At 40.9% G+C, this 6,473-nt stretch overlaps 1 long non-coding RNA gene across 1 annotated transcript; it reads right to left on the bottom strand.

The window, feature by feature from the left end:
* Nucleotides 1–5,653: 5,653 nt before the first annotated feature.
* On the bottom strand, nt 5,654–6,215 carry LOC127909019 (uncharacterized). Its single transcript, XR_008069438.1, has 3 exons — nt 6,134–6,215; nt 5,929–6,014; nt 5,654–5,718 (listed from the first exon to the last, which is right to left on the bottom strand). It is a non-coding gene; the product is annotated as an uncharacterized LOC127909019 (long non-coding RNA).
* Nucleotides 6,216–6,473: the final 258 nt, after the last annotated feature.

The following is a 6,473-nucleotide window of genomic DNA, read 5'->3' as shown; positions in this document are numbered from 1 at the left end:
ACTATCTGTCCTGTGGAGTATTAACTCTGCACTCTGACATGGTGAATCTCTCATGTGATTACTCAGACTGGACATGTAGGCAGTGGTGTGAAGTACCTAAGGTATCTGTATTTTTACTCAAATATGACAATTGGGTACTTTTTCCACCACTGCATGTAAGGGCATCAATGTGTCTACTCAAACTGTAGTATCAATTCACAGTAGTCAAAAAAAAGTTAAAGAGCACTGTACAGTAATGTCATTATTGATGTACCCATAAAGAAAACATTCCTTACAATATGGGTGCACTCAATCAAACTGCTGAGTGAATGAAGTCCAATACAACAACATTACGATGGAAATAGACTGTAGTAGTAGTGTGTTCAACAGAGGTCATATTTTACACGTGTGTGTTGCCTCTGTTGAATCTGTTCTGATTTGTTAGAGCTCTTGAAGCGCCATGATTCAACCCAGTTGTTTTCTTTTTCCATTGATATTAGTCATTCACAAACCTCAGCATGAGTAGCTGCCTGTGGTCGAGTGAAAAGTGAATGTTTAGCCGTGAGTGGGGAAGCATGGATGTAAGGAGAGAGAGCACAACACCTGTTTACTCAGAGGAACAGGGTCATCCTGGTTCTTAAAGCTGTAGTTCTCAGCGTTGGGTCGGTGCCTCTGTGAGCCTCCTCCTATGAAACGGACTGCGCATAGAAAACATCTGTTTTCCACGAGGAGGTTTAAAGGTTCATTCGGGGCCCGATCCATGTTGAGCTTTTTATTCGTTTATTTAGTCTCAGATGTGAGTGTCGTGTCCCTGCATGTTTCCCCTTCTCTCAGTAGGAAGGGAGAAGAGAGAGGCCTGAGGAAGATCAGAGGATTGTCTGAGTTCATGTTGTTTTCCAAGCATATTTTAATTGCGATTTATACAACCATATTCACAAATATCTCTCCACAGAGGACAGGCAGTCTGAGTTACCTCTTTGGGGTCAACAAAACACTGGACAGGCAGTCTGAGTGACGTATTGGGGGTCACCAACACAGTGGACTGAGTGACAGGGCCGAGATTCTGAGAGAGGTGTATCCACAGCTTACGGCGAAGGTGCCCTCTTGCAATAAGGACAAGAGCATTAAATGATTGTCAGGATATGACACTGATCCCAAAATAGTATCTGTTCTTAAAGGATGATATGGCTCAGCTTCAGTCAAGTGGAGCATGTTTAAGACCACATTTGGCAGAGAATCTTACACTTTGTCTAACATCTTGAATCAGTCAGGATAGATTCCTCTGTGTGCTTAATAATGTTGTGTCATTTATCTTGGTCAATCTGCTGGAAAACACATTTTACTTATTTCAATGGAGCGTAAGAGTCCTTTAGAGTCCTTTTGGGAGAGTTCTCTCACGCAAAATGTGCTTTAATGTCAGGTTCTCTTGTGAGGGGCAAGGAGTGTTATTAGTACCAGATGACCAAAAAAAAGAGTTTCAGTATGGTGAGAAGGAAAATAGACAGTACATCTCCCACCATTAAACAGAAACACGATCCCATGTAAGGAGCCAGTATTTGCCCACTGTGCCATTTTCCATCATGGTTCCTGTTATTGTAGCGTCTGTCGATGAGATCTAAGAAGTCTATTATCTTTCGCGAGACCAATTCAATTTCTCAATATAAACACAACATCTAAAGTGTAGGTTTCATGAGCTGAAATAAAAGATCCCAGAAACGTTCCATAATCACACAAAAAAAAGCTTTATTTCTCTCAAATTCTGTGCACAAATTTGTTTACTTCCCTGTTAGTGAGCATTTCTCCTTTATATCCACCTGACAGGTGTGGCATATCAAGAAGCTGATTAAACAGTGATTATTACACAGGTGCACCTTGTGCTGAGGACAAAAAAAGGACACTCTAAAATGTGCAGTTTTGTCGCACAACACAATGCCACAGATGTCTCAAGTTTTGAGGGAGATTGCAATTAGTATGTTGAGGAAGGTCCACCAGAGCTGTTGCCAGATAATTTCATGTTCATTTATTTTCCAAAAACTGCCTCCAATGTAATTGTGTAGAATTTGGCAGCCTCACAATCGCAGGCCACATGTATGGCATTGTGTGGGGGCGAGCGGTTTGCTGATGTCAACGTTGTGAACCGAGTGCCCCATGGTGGCGGTGGGGTTCTGTCATAAGCAACGGACAACGAACACAATTGCATTGTATCGATGGCAATTTCAATGCACAGAGAAACCGTGACGAGATCCTGAGGCCCATTTTCATGCCATTCATCCCCCGCCATCACCTCATGTTTCAGCATGATAGTGTATGTCTCAAGGATCTGTATGCAATTCCTGGAAGTTGAAAATGTCCCAGTTCTCTTGGCCTGTATACTCACCAGACATGTCACCCAATTGAGCATGTTTGGAACGCTCTGGAACGATGTGCACGACAGGGAATTCCAGTTCCCGCCAATATCCAGCAACTTTGCACAGCCATTGAAGAGGAGTGGGACAACATTCCACAGGCTACAAACAGCAGACTGATCAACTCTATGTGAAGAAGACGTGTCGCATAGCCTGGAGCAAATGGTGGTCACAACAGGTACTGACTGGATTTCTAATCCACGCCCCTACCTTTTTTTAAGGTATCTGTGACCATCAGATGCATATCTTTATTTCCAGTCATGTGAAATCCATAGATTAGGGCATAATGCATTTATGTCAATTGACTGGTTTCCTTATATGATCTGTAACTCAGTAAAATCGTTGAAATTGTTCCATGTTGCGTTTTTATTTTTGTTCAGTATAATATACAATAGGTTCTCTAACCCCTATCAGTCTCCAAACCAGAATGGCTGTGCGTCTACAGTCTAAGGGAAAACAGATTCACACAATGTATTCAGTTGATAAACAGAGAAAGAGATTAAAAGAAGAGAGAGAGAGAGAGGAATATAAAGAAAAACAGGTTCCCTGGTTTTGCTCCTGATGTATTCCATGTGAAGGGGCATGGGTAGGCAGTCAATCCCAGAGTTGACCTCTCACCTCTCACAGTGTGAGGGTTCAGCAGGAAGCTGCAGGCATCAGGGGTCAGATGTGACAGCCAGGTTGTGCTGTGTTGATACAAAGATAAACAGTGCCTTGTCTTATAACTACAGACTGAAAAATGTAACTGTGTTTAATAAATGGCAACTGTCATAATAATCGAATAATAAAAATAAGAAAATATATATATTATATATGCCCTTTAGCAGACACTTTTATCCAGAGTGAATTACAGTCATGCGTGCTTACATTTTACACCAATGGGTGTCCCCAGCGGGAATCAAACCCACAATCCTGGTGTTGCAGCACCATCCAACTGCCATCTACCAACTGCTATCACACTGCTATCACTGTTATCAGACCGTTATCATACTGCTATCAGACTGCTATCATACTACTATCACACTGCTATCAGACTGCTATCAGATGGTTATCATACTTCTATCACTGTCATCAGACCGTTTTCAGACCGTTATCATACTGCTATCAGGCTGTTATCAGATGGTTATCATACTGCTATCATACTGCTATCATACTGCTATCAGACGGTTATCATACTGCTATCAGTTTGCTATCATACTGTTACCCGACTGCTGTCAGACTGCTGTCAGACTGCTGTCGGACTGCTGTCGGACTGCTGTCGGACTGCTGTCGGACTGCTGTCGGACTGCTGTCGGACTGCTGTCAGACTGCTGTCAGACTGCTGTCAGACTGCTGTCAGACTGTTGTCATACTGTTGTCATACTGCTGTCAGACTGTTGTCATACTGTTGTCAGACTGCTGTCAGACTGCTGTCAGACTGCTGTCGGACTGCTGTCGGACTGCTGTCGGACTGCTGTCGGACTGCTGTCGGACTGCTGTCGGACTGCTGTCAGACTGCTGTCAGACTGCTGTCAGACTGCTGTCAGACTGCTGTCAGACTGCTGTCGGACTGCTGTCGGACTGCTGTCGGACTGCTGTCGGACTGCTGTCGGACTGCTGTCGGACTGCTGTCGGACTGCTGTCAGACTGCTGTCAGACTGCTGTCAGACTGCTGTCAGACTGCTGTCAGACTGCTGTCAGACTGCTGTCAGACTGCTGTCAGACTGCTGTCAGACTGCTGTCAGACTGCTGTCAGACTGCTGTCAGACTGTTGTCATACTGTTGTCATACTGCTGTCAGACTGCTGTCAGACTGCTGTCAGATTGTTGTCAGACTGTTGTCAGACTGTTGTCAGACTGTTGTCATACTGCTGTCATACTGCTGTCAGACTGCTGTCAGACTGCTGTCAGACTGTTGTCATACTGCTGTCAGACTGTTGTCAGACTGTTGTCAGACTGTTGTCATACTGCTGTCAGACTGCTGTCAGACTGTTGTCAGACTGTTGTCAGACTGCTGTCAGACTGCTGTCAGACTGCTGTCAGACTGCTGTCAGACTGCTGTCAGACTGCTGTCAGACTGTTGTCATACTGTTGTCATACTGTTGTCATACTGCTGTCATACTGTTGTCAGACTGTTGTCATACTGCTGTCAGACTGTTGTCATACTGCTGTCAGACTGTTGTCATACTGCTGTCAGACTGTTGTCAGACTGTTGTCAGACTGTTCCAGCAAAATAAAACACGTAATAAATAGCTTTCTACCTACAGAAATGTAGTCTTGCGTCTCAGTCATGGCATGTTTCTAGTGCAAAGGGGTATTCCTTCATATTAAGCTAAATTCATGAAACATAAGTGTTTTCGACTGCATTCTTCAATATTTTCATGGACTTTGTATGAGTAGAAACGACAGCATGAGTTGTCTTAGATTATAGCCCCATCTGCTGGCAATATAGAATACTTGTTTGAGGAGGTGTGTATTGACTGAGAAATACATACATGTGTTCAGGTATCAGGGCCACGTTATGTTCTGTCTGTCAGATGAATCACTTCATGATGAATTGAGATGAAGTGAATTAGCTTCGTCTTCACGGGGAAATGAAGGTTCCTGTGTAGTAAATGTCTCAGAGATAGACAGTGAATGCAGTAAGAGGAAACCGTACCTTATGAAATAAGGTTTTACAATCAGAGGCTGAAAATAAAGAGCTTGTCTGTTGTTTCTCAGACCCAGTACAAGATATTCAGTGTAAAGGTAATATTTAGAAAAAATAATCCCATTTGGCCTGATGACTTAATATGAAACCCATCCATATTAATGCAGCGGCCTGTTGTTGTTCATTACTCTAACAAAGAACTCATCTCTTGCCCTGAGTTTGAATAGAGAGCAAGACACCAAACATTAAAATAAAGGACATGCACCCGGCAGTCCAGTTGAGTTGCCCAGCGGTGGAAAAAGTACCCAACTGTCAAACTTGAGGTAAAGATACAGTACCTTAGAATAGAAAAATGAATCCTCTTGAGGTAAATATACCTTAGAATAGAAAATTAATCATCTTGAGGTAAAGATACAGTAACTTAGAATAGAAAATGAATCATCTTGAGGTAAATATACCTTAGAATAGAAAATGAATCACCTTGAGGTAAAGATACAGTACCTTAGAAAAGAAAATGAATCATCTTGAGGTAAAGATACCTTAGAATAGAAAATGAATCATCTTGAGGTAAAGATACAGTAACTTAGAATAGAAAATGAATCATCTTGAGGTAAATATACCTTAGAATAGAAAATGAATCATCTTGAGGTAAAGATACAGTACCTTAGAATAGAAAATGAATCCTCTTGAGGTAAAGATACAGTACCTTAGAATAGAAAATGAATCATCTTGAGGTAAAGATACAGTACCTTAGAATAGAAAATGAATCCTCTTGAGGTAAATATACCTTAGAATAGAAAATGAATCATCTTGAGGTAAAGATACAGTACCTTAGAATAGAAAATGAATCATCTTGAGGTAAAGATACAGTACCTTAGAATAGAAAATGAATCCTCTTGAGGTAAATATACAGTACCTTAGAATAGAAAATGAATCCTCTTGAGGTAAAGATACAGTACCTTAGAATAGAAAATGAATCCTCTTGAGGTAAAGATACAGTACCTTAGAATAGAAAATGAATCATGTTGAGGTAAAGATACAGTACCTTAGAATAGAAAATGAATAATCTTGAGGTAAATATACCTTAGAATAGAAAATGAATCATCTTGAGGTAAATATACCTTAGAATAGAAAATGAATCCTCTTGAGGTAAAGATACAGTACCTTAGAATAGAAAATGAATCCTCTTGAGGTAAAGATACAGTACCTTAGAATAGAAAATGAATCATCTTGAGGTAAATATACCTTAGAATAGAAAATGAATCAAGTAAAAGTGAAAGTCAAAGTAAAGTCCTAAATTCAGCAAAAAAATAAACATCAATTTTTCAGGACACTGTCTTTCAAAGATAATTAGTAAAAATCCAAATAACTTCACAGATCTTCATTGTAAAGGGTTTAAACACTGTTTCCCATGCTTGTTCAATGAACCATAAACAATTAATGAACATGCACCTGTGGAAC

This window comes from Oncorhynchus keta, chromosome 18 (genome assembly GCF_023373465.1).
Source record: "Oncorhynchus keta strain PuntledgeMale-10-30-2019 chromosome 18, Oket_V2, whole genome shotgun sequence".
NCBI lineage: Eukaryota > Metazoa > Chordata > Actinopteri > Salmoniformes > Salmonidae > Oncorhynchus > Oncorhynchus keta.
This window is presented reverse-complemented; position numbering and strand designations above follow the sequence as displayed.